At 42.1% G+C, this 17,878-nt stretch overlaps 1 protein-coding gene and 1 non-coding gene across 2 annotated transcripts in view; both read left to right on the top strand.

Moving 5' to 3' along the window:
- The window catches only part of LOC105568156 (sestrin homolog), a 193,659-nt gene that overhangs the window by 90,340 nt on the left and 85,441 nt on the right, over nt 1-17,878 (top strand). The window lies entirely within an intron of this gene.
- Nucleotides 11,433-11,505, top strand: Trnak-uuu. Its single transcript has one exon. It is a non-coding gene; the product is annotated as a tRNA-Lys (tRNA).

The following is a 17,878-nucleotide window of genomic DNA, read 5'->3' as shown; positions in this document are numbered from 1 at the left end:
CTTAACGATTGCAGGAAAATATTTCCGTATACATAAATCATTGATTAAAGAGAGAAATTTATTAAAATAATATGTATCTGATAATATGTGTACACACGAGTGTGCAAGGCTTCGCAATGAACTTCAGTGGTTCTACTTAAAATGAGTAATGTGATTCAAGTTTCAATCAGGTTGCAGCGCGATATTACTAATGATACGCATCAGATTAGTGCGCTTTACCTACCGGGTAGAATATAATAAGTGTGACATGTATTTGATACGAGTCTCCGACCGGTCTCTATCTTTAATTAATGTTATAGGAGGAGATTATCGTGTCACGAAAGCGACCAGTTGAGATAGAAAGTCTTATAAGTCGACAAGCGATATAAATTAATTCCTGGAATAGAATTTGACTCGTGAAAAGTGCATTTTCATATTATATAGAAAAGTATGTAATTTGATAAGAATTTACTATAAATTATGCAACAATAATATACTCTTTACGTGTGCTTTGAGAAAAATAGTATTTCTACCAATTCAGATTAACGAGTTATTTCAATTTAACGGCCCAAAAACTATTCTTATCTTTAACAATTTTTTTTCACAGTAAATACACCACACAATGAAATAAATCTCTTTGGGATTTATTAGGGCACTCTTGAATAACACCAAAAAATTTTTACGTAGAATGACCCCTTAAAAATAGATGCTCGATTATCTCGGTTGACGATTTTGCGAGTGTCTGATACTAGGCAATTAGGAGATATTTGTGGTTTTGTTATTTGTATGATCAATAGTACCGTTATCTGTTTGTGCAAGATATTTTTTCAATGATAGTCCCTACACCAATTCGTGAATTACGTCAACAGACGTCGCTTTTTAACACGAAAATAGTCCTATCGAATTCCAAGTTCAAATTATTGATGTTCGTTTACATAATGTTTCTATGAAGAAATTAATTTGTTTGAAAATTTGTACGAACAGGAAAAATTTTCACTACTATTTCCACATAAGTTTTCTTTCATTTCATTCATTTTCCTTTTTCGCATACATTTTTTACTTTCGAGATAAACGAAATGGCCACGAGTGTTAATTTCGCCAATCGCGATATTTAATTTTATTATGCGGCACACCGTCAAAGACGATTCTCGTCGGACTAAATATCGTGATAATATTGCATTCCCATCGCGTGGACTGAGTCTCATTATACGCCAGTGCATCGATACAATGAGGAATTGTTCACCTTATGCGGTTAAGACGGACAGACGAGTGTAACTTTTTGCGTCTGCATAATCATGTAAATGCATTTGACTCAGTCATCGCGTTGTTTTGTCCCATTGTTCGGCGAAACAAAAGATACCAATTGTACGAAAAATCACTTGCTTGCAATGCTAATCAATTGAATGGCAAAACTGCGGGACGAGAGTAGAAAAAGCGCGCGACAGCATTTATAAAATTTTGCACCGTTTTACAGAAATTAATGGAAGAGTTGTCTGAATTTTTTCCTTCTTTTGCACATATACGATAAATTCTTTATATATAATTTCTGCAAAAAGTTGTTGGAAATTTCAATATCTTTTTACGCGATTTATACGCTCTGCCATAAACAGATCTTCATCTTTTGATCCAATAGAGATTCGGTAAGCTGTCTGTCCGTACGGCTCTCGTCGGTTCGCCAATTTCCTTCCTTATCTCGCGGCTTCGGTGTCGGCAATTTAACGAGGACGAGCAAGCGAAGACATCCGAGTTCGTAATTAGCGTGATTAGCACGGCGAAGTAAAGCAGTCAAATACACTCGCGCCCGAAGCTTGCCGCCTTGATTAAGGAGACAATAATTTAACGCGACTACGCGTTTGTTCTCGCAATTATCGTTGATATACTGAGCACTGCGCAAGGACGGGGTAGATCAAGATTATGATGATAACAAGAAATATATTCGTCGCGCTCAAATATACAGTTTTATTGTACATTAGCTTATTTTATTAAACACAAATAGCACGCGGATTTATTTTAGGTAAATGAAAGCAATTGCACTCGCATAGAGACGTTACGAATGTGATTTTGTAGAGAGATAAAATAGAACACGCGTTTTAGATTGCAGGTGATTCGCGACATACATACTTAAAGGATAGCATTTCAAAACTCCCTAAAAATATCACTAAGGAGCGATAATATGCGTGATAACAGAAAATTGTAGCGCGCAAACAAGTACCTAATCTACCGCGTCGGATAAACAACAAACCGGAAACTGATATCTTGCTTAATCATCTCCGCTTCAATTTCTTGATTGACGAGAGAGAAAGAGAGAGAGAGAGAGAGAGAGAGAGAAAGAGAGATTGAATCTAAATTCACTATCAGGCCGTCATTAACCAGGATGTACCCAGTGATCCAAAAATAAAGCCGGGCCATTCGTTACACTGGTACTTGCGAACTCACGCCACTAGTGGAGATTCTATCTTTACCTTTGTGTGTGAGCTAACATCGCGCGATATCTTTGGCTTGTTTATACGGGGCGTATTGCGAAACGCTTTTCTAGAATCGTTAGATTCGTCGGGCCAACTGTAAATTATAATTACTCCGCGCGCCGTGTTCACTGAAACGTATACTTTCTCGTGAGAATTTCTTGCCCCACCTCGCGCGCCACGGTATATCTGATTTATTAATGGTACGCGTAACTTTTAATTTCCAATTTTTAACACTGACTGGCTGAGTCCGTGTTAATAAGGATGAAGAAGATTAACCTTTAAAATCGCGAAAAAATCAAGCTGTAGAGTACCGAAATAATTATCGGGTGTCTAGAAGTAATTTTAGCCTTCAGCAGCAAACGGATAATTCCCGATATCAATGTTTAAGCCGCACTAAAGCTTTACGAATCCGCAGCAGGCGCGCGCCGGTCAATCGTTATGACTAATTAGTAATTATAGAAAGCGACAAACATCGCGTTGGTACTGGCACTTATCTCCGTAACATTAGCTTTCACCGACACGAATAATTTCGCTCACAATAGAATCCGCTCGCAGAGAAAAACGACAGCTCTCGCGCGGTGGTCATCGCAATTAAATGCAATTCCCGGGATCGCCGAGTAGGAGAATGAAAGAGGAAACTCCCGGTGATTAGCGGGCGCGAGTTTGCAATTAATACGATCCTAAGAAAGCGGACACGAAGCAGTGCGCTTGTCTGCAAAGTATTACGATGGGCCTCGGCTTGTGCTACCGGCGCGGCGGCGTTGCTTTCACTCGCGAGAAGAAAATCGCCGGAACGATCGCGAGATCCGACTCGCGGTAGGGTTCGACAATAATGATCGCGCCGCGGATACATTGCTTGCATATTAGGCGTGTCATTAATTAAGAACCAGCTTTCCATACGTGTCGTTTCTTTTTTTGCAAACGGGCCGGCTGCCACTCGAACCGGCCGCGAGGTAGAACGGGAAATTAACCGGCACTATTCACAAAGTATCTTGACCATTTAAAAATAGAGAATGCGTAACCCGCTATAATTGTATAAGGGGCAAATGACCTCCTGAAAATGTGAAGTGTTGCTAAAAATCTTACGATGGAGGACTCGGTGTGATTGATACTTTTTTGTGAGTAATCATTCTTCGTTCGCGAAAGATGTATGAGACAATGTTTTCGAGCCGAGGAATAAAAATAGAAAGTTACGTCTGTCATCCTGGTATCTTATACTCTTGAACCGGGACGAAAATAGGCAGTTGTATTCGTTACATTAATGCACTTCTCGTTAAAGGATTACGTAACGTTGGACGCGCGAATGATTTTTACGGCTCGTATTACGCGCCGAATGCAGACATTTATTATTTCTGCTATCTATAAATCCGTCGTGGTTTAGCACGCTTCACAATGTAGAGCAACCACTTGATGATGCTAGACGTTGGTGCCAACGCAAACAGGAGAAATAAGCACAGCACACCCGGTCCGTCTACTATGAATATTCCGCCGTTCTCTAAGGCAGAAATATTGCGCTTGTTAATCTTTTACGACGCACACGTCTGATTTTGCAACGTTTGCGTTTTCTTCCTTCTCTTTGCAAATTCGTTACTCGATCGAACCCGAGTATCTTCCATCTGGCCTCCTTTTCCCCTCAGGAAGTGATATCTGCTTTCCCTCTTGTCATTGTATTTTTGCCGCAACTCGTTCTTGATATAGACACTTGAAAATGGCACTCGGGCACTCAGACAAGGTGTAGACGTTCAGGTACACTTCGAAACACCCGTTGCCCGCCGTACGCTCACATCGAGCGTTGCTGCGTGTGTACCACACACGTGCGTAAATATCCGATTCAATTTACTTTATCATGTGACGGCCTCGTGCAACCATGGTATTTTACACGCGGCTCGGATTCCGCTTCGCTCAGCATTCTGCGCAGACGTAGGGCGAGATGCAAATAAATAACGCAATAACACGGAGGATGTCTTTCCTAGAATGACTGGGTAATCAAAACTACTTGGCGTTAGTTATTGAACTCGTAAAAATGTTGCAGTAGCGACGCGAGGCACGCAGTGGTATTATATAATTTGAGAACACGAGAGCTGGAGGATTTTTTTAATCGAAGATTCAAAGCGCGAAACATGTAAGAATAATGTACAAGTTTCACAGTATTATCGTATACCGTGACTAGATTAACACGGAGCTATTTAAAAATCGAGGCACGTTCGTAGTTCTGCGTTCACGAGTTTGAAAGGCAAACGTGTCAATTATATTACTTGTATGTATTACGTTATATATTACAGATGCTTATATATATACGCACTATTATGTGAGAATATTTCACAGTTCGTTCTTCATTCGATCGTAATAAACTCGCCATGTACGTGCCGTTTTTCTTCACACAGACCCATCGTGCGCGACATGCGTGATCGGTGAAGTTAGATGACAAGCGCTTGTGAAGAATCCTTGTCTTCGAGTACCTCACTGTCGTTCGCAATTTATTTTCCGTTCAAATACAAGCGTCGAGAATGTAAATTACGACGAATCGACTATTTTTAGAGCGGTGGGGGCGTTGCCAAAGTTTATGCCATAACTTTTTATTTCTCCATTTCCGTTTATTCATTTTTCATTTAGAAGCACCGTGTTTTCCGGAATTAAGTTTTGCAGAAGCTTGTCCACGAATTGTACTTTAATGCACGAGGGTAAATAGTAAACCGCTTCTGTCTCGGAGGCGGAATCAACACATGGATTACTCTCGACTCGACTAAGTTCCTTAAGATGAACTTTTCTTGAGTCCCCGCCATCTGTTGCCACTCGTGTACTCTTGAACTCACGACGAAGCAAAAGAACAAGTCAATAAGCAGCTTGAAGTTTCGCCGTGCGCTTCGTAGCTCCGGGATGCTTTGCAATGCGGACTGAGTTTCAGCCTCGTTGACCTAATTCCGTGTCTCGATAGAAAAATACCGTAATCCCGTAAAAAAATGAGATTTTGAATTTCTGATGCTGTTTGTAAAATTATAAAATGTCAGTTTTCTAACGTTTATTTATTTTATCGGAGAAAATATATTTTCCACAAAGAAGAGAGAGTTTGCGTCTAGTTACCAGTGATGATTAAAAATTAAAACGGGAAAGTTGTAGTCAACCCAACTAGCATATTCCTTAATAAAACGTTTCCCGTTTTAATTTTTCACGAGGAAATATAAATTTTGGACGTAACTTAATATAGAATATAAATTTTATGGAACTTGTCTCGCGCCCGCGGAAAAAGCAATCGCGACGGATAGGAAAAGACTTTAGAAAAAACTTAAGATGTTGCCTACGCCCGTGCGCGTGAGCACACTATTATTATCCGTGGATTTTCTCGATCGTTTCTCGGGGCTGCGTTTAACAGATCGATCGATTCGCGAATAAATAAAGGTGCGTCTTGCCTGGCATTCGATGTTTACTGCGGAATCACGATTCCATCATCTCATTTTAATAAACGCGCGGCGACGCGCGCTTGCCCGGCAAGTATCTAATCCCCGACGAGATAAGCCTAATCAAAACTCGCCACTTGGTATTCTCACAGACGCGCAATAATGCGCTGGAAAAGTGCGGCGTACTAGCGATGCGTCATACCGTCGATCGAAAACGGATTAGACTCCGAGACGCCGCAATACGTTTTGCGTAACGTCGCAATCTTGTTCATCGATAAGAAAACGCGTGCGGTTTTCAGTCCGGTAAGGTCAACGATCTTCTAATAGAGGAAGTGGTCTACGAAGGCACGCGCGTAACCGCTTCTCGAAATAATCGCGGGCGTTGGCGAATATTCGTCTGCGAAAATAATCAGTTAAATTTCACCCATTCGCAAATCCGCGATACTCCCGACTGGGGCCCGGGAACGCGGCGAACGCGAAGATTGTTCCCACCAAGAAAAATAAACTGGCCCGTGCCTTTCAAGTCGAATAAGTTTGGCGCGTTCGCGTTTCGTTTTACACCGACCACGGAAGTAAGGAGAGATACAATGGGGCGTTTACCGTACCATTGTACGCTCACGAATACCCCATTCATTTTCGGCGCGTTTCGTTTCACGGCGAGAGCGGGGGAGGGGGAGTGAACGACCTCACCTCGCGGGCGCTTAACCCCCGCGCCAGCCCGGTCGGTCTACTTTTCCCCGAAAACCCCCTAACGCGGGGCGATCCGTTCGAGCGGTTCGATAAACATCTTATTTCGGGTCGTGTCGAAACGTCGCGGTGGTGTGCCGCATGCCGTGCGATCGCTAAAAATACACGACACCGCGTAACCCGCCCCCGGTGCACCGGCACTCGGTGAAACTGCAATCGAAAATAAACCTCTCGGAACACCTGGCACCCCGGTGTTCTATTCTGCACTATCGGATTCACATTCCGCCCGGTCCTCCCCGGCCTCCCTCTCGCCCGTAACTACACCTGTACTCCCACGTATCCTCCGCGTCTGCGAGAGATACGACGGCATTCGTCTGTACCTAATGAAAGTGTCGAGCTCGCAACAATGCTACGTATCGAGTGTATCTTAACTGAAGAACCTTACGAGAAAACCTCGCGAGAGATACGTTCTATCGTCAGTAATGATCACTGAAGTTAAGCCAGGAGCACACGATGGTTTCTTGCTCGCTGGTTTGCTCGCGTGCACCTTTGCTGGCTAGTGAGAGCCAATCGGGATTCCACGTGATAGGGCAGATGAGTTAAGATTGCGTCCTGATTGGCTCTCACCAGCCAGCAGAGGTATGCGCGAGCAGAAAAGTATCGTGTGCCGCTGGCTTAACTTCAGTGATCAAACTGACGATAGAACGTACCCCTTTGCCAGGTTTCTTTTCAATTGCATACTATAGTAAAATTATACGTAATTTAACGAAAACTTGGGACAGCACGTGAAACGGTGGAACGATCATTTATCTAGGAGAAAGGATATATGGATGTGAGTCCGTAGGTTGGGATAAAAAGCTTGCTGTGACAACACGCGATATCGATGGAATTGACAACAAAATGTACGAATGTATCGGTATCATTGGGAAATATACCGCTGCAATATCGCTCGACGCTTCTCGCCCGCTCCTGGCCCGTCCACGATAAGATTGCGACGCAATGATTTTAGTGTTTGTGAACTTCGGAAAAATACTCTCGTAGATAAGCAAAAATCAATATTTGTCGCAAATAAAAATGCAATTATTTTTGCGAGCGCTTACGTCGCCGATTACGCAGTCGATAGAATCGTTTCCTCGACGACCGCCGGTGGAATCGTATTCTTGGATGGCTTTGGACAGGTGACCAATCTTAAGGCTGCGCGAAGGAAATTATATTCTTATTTAAAATTATTTTAAGTCCGCCTTACGACACTGTGATTAAGAGTCTCTTATATTTCTTCGACTACTGGTCGAATAATGTAATAATTTAGCCAGCCAAATTATGAATACTCGTCAAAGTAATTGAGAATTAAAAAGAACATTACAACAATGAAGTTACAATTTTTTTTCAATTAGAACTTTTTTTTATTCTATATATTTTTGCACAATTTTAATTTTCTTTCCTACTGAGAAATAACAAAATTTAAATAAGCGCGCGTCAGTTTTTTTGGGCACTATTAACTTTTTTACTGTTGCACAAATTTACTGCCGTCCGTAAAGATGTGGTAGAGGAATTCAGTTCGGTACGCTGGTAATTAAGGCCAATTCTTGCGAGTCGATCAAGTTACGTCACAGACTCGGTGTGAGGGTAGCATTAACCACCTATATCCATGATTCGATGTAGTTGGCGTCCTTCCAGGGGATGCCCGCTAGTGAGTTTCTTAGAAAAAGAGAGTGGCGCATTGGATCTTTTTTTTTCTTCCACCTCGTTCCTTCGTACCCGTTCTCTCTGTGCACAGGTCGATGTACGAGAAAAACCATTGGGTTTTCTGGGTTAATCACCGAGCTTTTAAGTCTTACGCACTGATGCTTTGTTCGACCTGGCTAGGTTTTGCTAGATGTGATAGCGTGGGAATCGTGTAGTGCACGCAACTGTATTTGATGTATCTATTCTTTTACTTTTAATCCTTAATGAAAAAGTTCAGAGATCCATAAAATATCAGTTTATTTACTGAATTCGTTAATTTTACTTGTAATAACAAGCGTGAAAAAAAATTGGGAACACGTGATGAGATTACGAATTTAATTGACTCCAACTCACGTTGGACATCGACCAAGAGATGTGGAGACACTGCAAATAAAGCCATTGAGTCTTCAGTTATAATTTTACACGTGACGTAGTCTAAGGACCTTGTTCTTGTTGTATCCGGTGTAATCGTTATCCAAGTGTTTTTATTCGATTTTAGTCGGACTTATCGTCCGTGTATAATTCCATGAATCGTCGCAAATTACGCGAATTTCATGTAGCATTGCATGCGACGATAATTGTAATGACAAACCCAATAATTACCAATTATTTCATCATGTTATGTTTCATTGATACATTGATATCTTGGAAATATTTTGACATATTATCGCGTATTGTTGCATAACATAACATGAACGAAAAAATTGGATTACTACTTTGCTATTGAAAAAACATTTTCTGCTTATGTTAAACGATATCGTTCGGCGTCTTTTGCGTTCGCGATTCTTTTATTATAGGAGCAATTTAATTTTTCTATTAGTACTAAAATATATAATTAATGCATTGTAGACAAAGTATTTTCGTACCGTTAAATTAAAAGACAATGAAAAAATTGTCTGTTTTCCTCAGACACGATGCATACGTACATTTGTGATAATATTTGCTGTGATAACAAGATTCTAAAACGTCATTGTGTCCATCGTCGTTGATCAGTTCGACCGTTTCTCGTCGCTGCAGCTGTTCAGGAGAGCTGGGAAATTATTTTGAACAAGGCATCTATTGTCGCGCATCTCCTGTAGCTCCTAGTATTGAGAAGTTGACACATCGGAAAGTCACTGGCACCGTGCCAGATTACGTTGGGAAACTCCGCTGTTGGTTCTGGACAACGACCCTGCATCGCGAGAGCCCTTATGGTTTACTCACAATGTTTTACCCTTTGCGGTCCGAACCATTTTTCGCACATGAGTGAAGATTAACTATTTCGTCTTTGAATGCATGCACGGAGAGAATTTTCTCTTAAAATTTATCCTGAAAATCCTCTAAACGTGGGACGATTTGGCATTTTTGAGGATTTTATGAGAGTTTTTTGAAATTTAACCATACATTTTACTAGTAAATAAGATTGAACGGCCCGAATACGGGACTGTACCGGACGTATGAACACGCCCACAAACAAATAAGGAAACTATTTGTTATCACTGATATATGAATACTATCGAAGATGCATGGAAACTGAGCGCGGAAATGCCCCGGATATGCGTAAATGAACCTTAAAAGCATTGATGTAATAAATATTACTGGAGACAGGAAAAATCCTATAGCTCGGTGTCTGTGGCACCTCGGGTTATCACGAGTGTCGCAGAGAAGAAAGTACAGACGCTTCAACTGCTTTAATATTAGAGTATTTAGACGTCGAATCGATCGTAATGCTCGCATAAAAACCTTGTCTTGATCGTAAATCATTTGATCTCACGTTAATTACTAAAGAACCGTAAACGCGTTACAGCGCAATAGTGAAAAAAGGATCGCAGCAGACAAGGCATTGCGCAAGGTACAAAAGTTCTCCTTGGATATTTTTCGTGTTTTATTAACTCGCGAAACAATTGCGTTTGGAAAGATGCCTTCGTGCAAATAGTCAACGCGACAAAACTGCACGTATTTAATTAGCCTGCGATAATCCATGGCTTGACTCCCGGTCATCGCTTTTCGTGTCAAGGCCGTGGACCATTATTGCGTCTCGATAATCTCACATTGCAGCGAGTTGGACGTAAACAATAGCACGACATTAAGAAAAAATATACTTAATTAATCCTCTGTCTCAGAATGTAGCAAAACTACACCATGAATCGTCAATCAATATTTCACGAAATGCTTTTTTTTCTATTAGAGAAACAAGTTTCTGCGGACACGATTAATGTGATTTCGAATTCGTTGTTTATCTCGCCAAAGATAAAATCCAGTGACACGTAAATTAACAACCTTGTTGCACATCCGGATCTGACCGCCGGACTTCGGCATGTGACGGCATGTTTGCGAGTGATTCGTGAACAAAGTAGCGATTTCTTTCTTAATCGAAAGTGATTTGTATTCGTTCTCAGTTGTCGAGGCTGAAAATAACTTCCGAAAACATTGTCTTTTTTTTATATCGCAAGTAATTGTACGTGCAAAGCTTTAACAACTGATGTCCGGATTTATGATAGGATTTTCTTTCAATTAATTCTCTAGATTTGACTTTAATTTTTACGTACTGATTTGCGAATAACGAACATGTTTTTGTAAAACCCAGTAACGCTCGTGCATAGGCGGTACATCTGCTCAACACATTTCTCTCGTAGAATTACGGTAATTTATAATCTGAAAAATTGCAACTAAGTGCGAAATTTCCTCCAAGTAATTTGAGAGATCGATTAACTCCTACTGTTACTTGTAATTTACAAGGGCTCGTATTTGTGCCTCAAATACCACCTTCTCAAATGTTTCCTGAACGCGTAGCGTTATCTTCTACTTGCAGCTAGGGAGTGGCTAATTACTCCAACTCCGAGATATTAATATAAATCAAGGGATTGCAGCGATAATACGCTAAGCCACATAATAGGCTATCAATTAATATTTATTAGCGTTCCTTAAAGGAGTAACATATATTAGAGCGAAGCTAAAGTTAAAATTGTTTTAGCGAGTATAAAAAAATTTAGTTTTTAGTAATTTGTTGTATATTTGACATATGTGGTATATTCAATTCAGTGCATACTAAATATTCATTTCTAGTCTATCTTGTCGATTCATTTTTTCATTCCACTTGACTGAGCATGTTATCTGTCCGGGCTGTTTAAATTTAACATGAATGAAAAGCAACTTCGATAGGTGCATCGCGTGAGAGTCTAGAGGCAACTCTCATATCGATGCCCGGATAGCTCAGTCGGTAGAGCATCAGACTTTTAATCTGAGGGTCCAGGGTTCGAGTCCCTGTTCGGGCGTTTTTTTTTCTCATGTGCCTCCGCCGCGATCGAATGTGCTCCGGTTGTCATCGGAAAGAGATTTTTATTTCGGTCAGATACAAATTCGGCGTAGACGATTTCTGCCTATTCGCGAGTTTATTCTCTAATAAAGAGCTCGACGGCGAATTCCAGCGGCGATGCCGAAGAGAGATCCCAGGGGTCTGTCGCCGTGATTCGGTCGTTCGTGCCGTTTCATTCTTCCGGATCGTTCCATTATCTCCGTGAATCCTCTCTCTCGTATTTGCTGCCGTAAAATGGGATATGCTTGCACACCGCCTTCCAGTCCGTTATCCAGGATAGAGCGATTATTGACGCCGCTCCGTAACATAGGAACGGAATTTTGCTGCGAGAGGGAAACGGAGGGTGAGATTTCGCAGTTTGGCATAAATAGCATCGAGAGATCTTTCGAGGATACGAAAAAATGACCGCTTGATCCCAGCGAATAACTTTTTTATCGTCGAATTTTAAACATTGCTCGATTTTATCTCGTTTTATATTTACATAAGTTCGCCGCGGTCCTCGTAATATCGATATGCGCGCGGCTAGTTATATTTTTATTGCCAATATTTATGTACATTTCAGACATTTAGTTTGCAAATAAAAAAAAACAAGGCGACGGGAAATTAACTCGATAACTCGGTGGAAATTAAAATATATATTCCACGCGAATCTCGAAGCGCAGTCATTCTCAGGTTAATAAAACGCGAGCATAAAAGGCCGCCGCATAAAAGAGTAATTTACAAAACAGCTATTCTTTCCGCTATGAATTCCCATCTTCTGTACGGCGACGGACGACGGCGTAACGGGAAGGTCATTGTGTCGATGATTTATACGACGTAATTATTTCGTAGAGATTGCACTTCCTGACACGTACTAATAGCCATCTCTTTGTTACCGTGCCTTTTTTGTTTTACTATCGAATTATGGTCGGCTATAACTCGATTAACGTCACGTCGTGGGCCGCGCGTGTGGCTCTTTTTTAGGAGCTGCATCTAATTAGCCCCGCAATATGTCCTTTCACAAGCGCATCTCTCCCGTCAATATCTAGGGCCAAGATATTGTAACTATTTACTCAAAGAAGAAACTGATAATAACGAGGGAATTTGTATCGGCTAATTTAAAGAGTTTAGCTGTTCTCAAGCGACATCGTAAAATTATATTATCCGCGAAATTATCGTAAGACGCGTGAATTTCCGTGTCGACCTACCACGAGGAAACGTTACGCCCGCGTTTCGCCGATTTCTCCGGATAATGAAAAAGGCATTTCGCACAATCGATGTGTTCCTTTCGAGTCCTCGGACGGGGTTAACGGTTAAGAGAGAAATTGCGCGCACTTTTTTACGAGATTTGTGTCTCGCGACGGTCCTCTTGCATAGGCTGCTCGTACATATAAATGCATTGCATGTGAATGGGAATCTACATATATGTAAATTAGACGCACACGTGCACCTCATATTCCTAACTCAGGTTCCGCATGCGAGAATAATTCGATAGAAGCATACAGACACTAGACGCGTCCACAGATATTTCGAGGTTGAAGGAAAGAGCCGGATAAATGCGCGGTGGGCGCGCAATTAAGGACTCATTCAAGACTCGAGGCAAACTTTTCCTGCCGTTAGATGCCTGAGGCTTCAACGCGAAATCGCATATTAGGAGACATTAGCGACATAATTTGTGTATCGAAACGAAGCCAATTGAGTCTACGGTGTTCGATTAACGTCATTTCGTTATCGCTGTCAAAAACATTGAACGTTAATTAATTGTCGCGGTCGATAGCGCGAAACCGTCACTAACATCGCTCATTTGATTTTCCTGCCAGTGGCCGTAACTGTTAAGTTCCTAACGGTATATGTTAATTAATTATCAAGTAGGTTTCTCATTTGCATTGCCATTGCGCAAGTGCCAATTGAATATTGCAGACGATACAACCCGAATGCAAATTTGAACAAGATTGATTTGTGAATTGTACATGATGTTTCCACCTGCACGGAAAGAACAATGTAGCTGCTGTAGCTAAAACTTAGCAAAATAGGGACAGCTAATAGTTTTAGTTGTGATAGCTCAATATTTTGCTACGACAGCAAACCGTTTGCTGTCGCACCTAATACAATAGGCACAGTAGCAAAATATTGAGCTATCACAACTAAAATATTAGCTGTCCCTATTTTGCTAAGTTTTAGCTACAGCAGCTACATTGTTTTTTCCGTGTGGTACAGTGTCGGTAGTCCTAGCGGGGCATTTTTAATTGCAAGTAAAATAGCAGTCTCCCTTGAATTCTGCAAGGAATTAATGGATTTTATGATATAAATGCGTAATCTGAGAACTGGCAATTGCTGCTCCACAAGAAGCAGACCTATATTTTTCTCTCGCTCGACGGTTTTTTTTGCATATGAATTATTATCACTTCCTCTCTTTCCAAACGGGATATTTATCTCGGGATATTTAAAAACGGGCAGGATACAAATTCGCAGGAACTATCGGGTAAGCATTGCGGGCCGTATCGGGAAGAGATAAAACAACAAAGCCATTCTTTCTCGCGATAAGTTTATTCCGCCGCAAATATAAGGCCGCGTGCGCAGAGGGAAAAAAAGGGATACTTCGTTTCCGTCACGTACGCGGACTATGCGTTTTAATTCCTTTGTTTAATACACCGCTTCCCGATCGTTATACTCCCACGCTTTTTTTCCGCTGCCGCTTCACCCTCGCCCTCACCCTTGCCCGTCGGCTTTTTTATCTCTCTTAGAGAATGCCGTGCACATGTCTCTCTATCCATATCTCTCTGTCCGTTTGTCGAGCCGAGATTCCCGTGAACTCGTTCTTCTTCCCCTCACGATACACAAACTGCACCGCGTGACTCCGTGTGGCGTCGTGGCGGCGGTTGAATTAAACCAGAACTGGTTTATTTTCCCTTTGCCAGTGTTTTTCCAACTACACGCGCATCTCTCCATTTTCCCTGGTCCCACCGACCGCGAGAATTAACGTCTTCCCGAAGTCGGTTAAAAGATACCGCATCTTTTCCTGGTTCTCCGTTGAGGTGGGTAATGGGAACTTACTCGCTGCATCTGGCATAATTTCGCTTTATATCGAAACACTCTCAATGCTCGAAAGTTTTTCTATGGCATTTGTAACACGGAATGTTCTCTCTTTCTCTCTCTCTCTCTCTCTCACACACACACACACACACATTCCTGTGTTCCATAATCACCTAGGAAGATAGGAGAGTGATTATGAGGAGAGTCGTTAAAGAAACTATCATTTTAACTTTCAGATATATACGCGGAGAGAATTTTTTCTTTGAATTTATCCTGAAACTCGTGTAATCGTGGGACAACACGGTACTCTGAAGAATTTTTAGATTCTTTTGAAATTTTACCATGCATTTTACTAGTAATTATACTTGTAGCGAATTCGGTTGCTTGCACTAGTGCGCACTGAGTGCACACTAAGGCTTGTTTATAGTCAGTTCTTATATTTAACTTTGCTTTAAATACATGTTCAAAGAGTATTTAGTCAAAAAATGATCGGTGTGAACGTTGCACAGGCCATTTTTCTGGATAAGAAATATTGCAAGAGGTATTTAAAATGATTTTTAAATATAAGAATTGACTGTGAAACAAGGCACTCAGTGCACACTAGTGCAACCAACCGAATTCGCTATTAGTATACGTGTTACTAGCAGAATGTGTGGTGGAATTTCAGGAAACTCTCACAAAGTTCTTCAAAATGCCCACGATTGCATAATTTTCGGGGTAAATTTTAAGAGCATTTTCTCTCCGTGTATCGTTTACAACTAAATGTTACGCGCGCACGCGTGTGTGTTCTATTTATTACAAATTCTAAATGTAGAACTCTTTCGATACAAATAACACCTTATTATTATAACATTTGAAAAAAAGATCTACTTTATTCAGAGAGCGCGCGCGTGAGAAAGATTGAGAGAGAGAGAAGTGACGTAATCTTTATGCAAAAAAGGCTTGTTTGTTTGAAGCGTTTTTATTGCCGATGAGATCAGTCATGAACATGTCAATTATCACAATTATATTAATAGGTAATTGTCCTTGGCCAAGACCTGTTAAACACTTGAGGTTATCCTTGAGATCACGCGATCGGTCACTTCCTATCGTAGCCTTTCGTTCGGTCGACGTATCGGTCTGCCAATCGCGATTCTTCGACGCTGCTAAATCCTTCCGTAGTTCAATTACATTTCGCGGGGACGACAGCTAACGATCGTCCGCGATCTTAAATCAGCAACCTTTACCGTTATCGCTGCGCTCCGGTACTCGTTAATTATGGCATTCAGCAAGAAGCTGCCCGGCCGGGGCGATATCGAGTCCATTTAAAATGGACATCGTCGGGAAAGAACGTTCGTTTGCGCGTTTGGTATACGTAGACGACGATTCTAGCGTACGTCCCGACGTTTATGCAGTCGCGACGGTAAAGGAGAGAAACAGATCGGGGCTATCGTCGAAGCATTGAATTTACGGTGGCGGATTAAAGTCCTGAATGGCGCGTATTGAAAAGCGAGGGCTGAAACGAGTGTAATTTTGATTTTCCGACGCACGGACAGCAAATGACCATACGGCTGCTGGCTCGTTATAAATAAAAAGAAAAATTCCGATATACTATGAATACGGGAAAATGAACCCGAGTCCTTTGCATCGTCGCGAATCAACACAGGGATTCTCTCATCTCGCGTGTCTTTTACGCCGAAGCCCCCGCAGAACTCGTCGAAATGATGGTTTCGTGCCCTGCTGAGAATCGTAATACGTAAAAGGAAACTCGCGTAATAACGTATTATATAATAAAAATGTGCATTTGCATAATAAATCGTGTAAAGCAGAATAAATAATTTAACGTAACGAGCCAGTCGCCAGGGTGCAATAATTTCGCGAACCGATATCGATCGACTCCACCTGTTCTTTGAATTATGAGCCGAGTGGTATTACCTAATACCACTTTAAGCTGGTTTCTTTGCATCCATTCGTCATTTTCGTGACGTTTTTTTTCCACGGGAATATAAAAAAGAACAACGCGGAAGTATGAAAAACAGTTTCGCGATAATTTAACAGACGGTTCTCATGGCCTCTCGACTCCGTAATCGCGCTAATAAACAACTCGCCTAATTAAAGGTAAACCGAAGACGCCTACGTATTGTACAGCGGCACGTCATGAGGATCACGGTTGTTGGAGCGTGGGTATTATATCGCGCGGCGATCAGTATTCAATGGACATACATGTTTATTTGCGAGCGTGCGGGCATTTAAATGCGTCCCGAGCGATTCCCAGAAGACACTCCTGGCGATTGGATGCATTCAGTAGCTCGCGCGCGAACGCGGCGTGTTCTCGCTTCCCGGTGCCTCGCCGCGCCGACCGTGTCGGGGCCGCGATGCAACGCGGCGGATCAACGCTGCGGTCGTAAAACGGAAAACGGTATCGACACGCCGGGCTTCTCGTCATGGGAGAGAGCGTCCTTGGATTTCGTCGAAATTACCGTCGGACGCGATCGGACTTTCAATTCCATTGTCTCGATTAATTTTATTTTGCCACGGCGAGATGTACAATATATCTTATTGTCGCGAACGCGGGAACGATAACGACGGGAAGCGAGAGGCCTCGGGCGGGCGAATCAAACGGGTCAGGTAGAATCCGAGGGCCCGGAGCCCTAACAATTCATCGCGATTTCTTTTGTTGCCGGCGGACTCTGTCGCGCCGAGGATAAGAGTTGAGCGAACGACTAGGCGCGCGATGGTCGTTCGATCCCCCGAAATGGGATCCTTCCAACATTCCGTTTCCTCGGATCCGTAACGAAGGTCGTATCCCGATTTACGTTTTCCTGCCGGCTCGTAAAACGGCTTCCGGCGACACCTGCATCCCCCGGGGTCCGGGGGAGACTTTATGAGCCGTGGCGAGAGCCAAAGTCGTCGCGCGTAAAACGTTAACTACTCCCGTTCCGGACGAGCGAAAGAAACTATTTCTATTTAATTCCGCGATTCTCTCGACGCGCCCGCGCGCGTTTCCCCGCTCGCGCTAACGACCGTTCGGAGAGTAAAGCGTTTTCTTTCTCCCTCGTCTCTTCATTTCCTGTTGCTCTCTGTTTCTCACTCTTAAATCTCTCTGTTGAAACATTACGCGCGCGCCTGAATTTACAAGTACCGGCATATTCTCCCGTTTAATTAGAAATTAGCAGAACAATTTCATCACGTGACGTGAAACACGACGAATTCACGATCGCTTTAACAAACATTTAATTTTGTATTCACAATAATTTCTTTCTTCTTCCCGGTACACAACAGCGTCGCGTAGTTAACGATGCAAAATGCGACTGTTTTTGTGCCTATCGCGCGTAACGATA

Source organism: Vollenhovia emeryi, unplaced genomic scaffold, assembly GCF_000949405.1.
Source record: "Vollenhovia emeryi isolate VEMERY1.0 unplaced genomic scaffold, V.emery_V1.0 DF939131.1, whole genome shotgun sequence".
NCBI lineage: Eukaryota > Metazoa > Arthropoda > Insecta > Hymenoptera > Formicidae > Vollenhovia > Vollenhovia emeryi.
The sequence above is the reverse complement of the archived record's forward strand: the minus strand, read 5'-3'. Positions and strand labels throughout refer to the sequence as shown.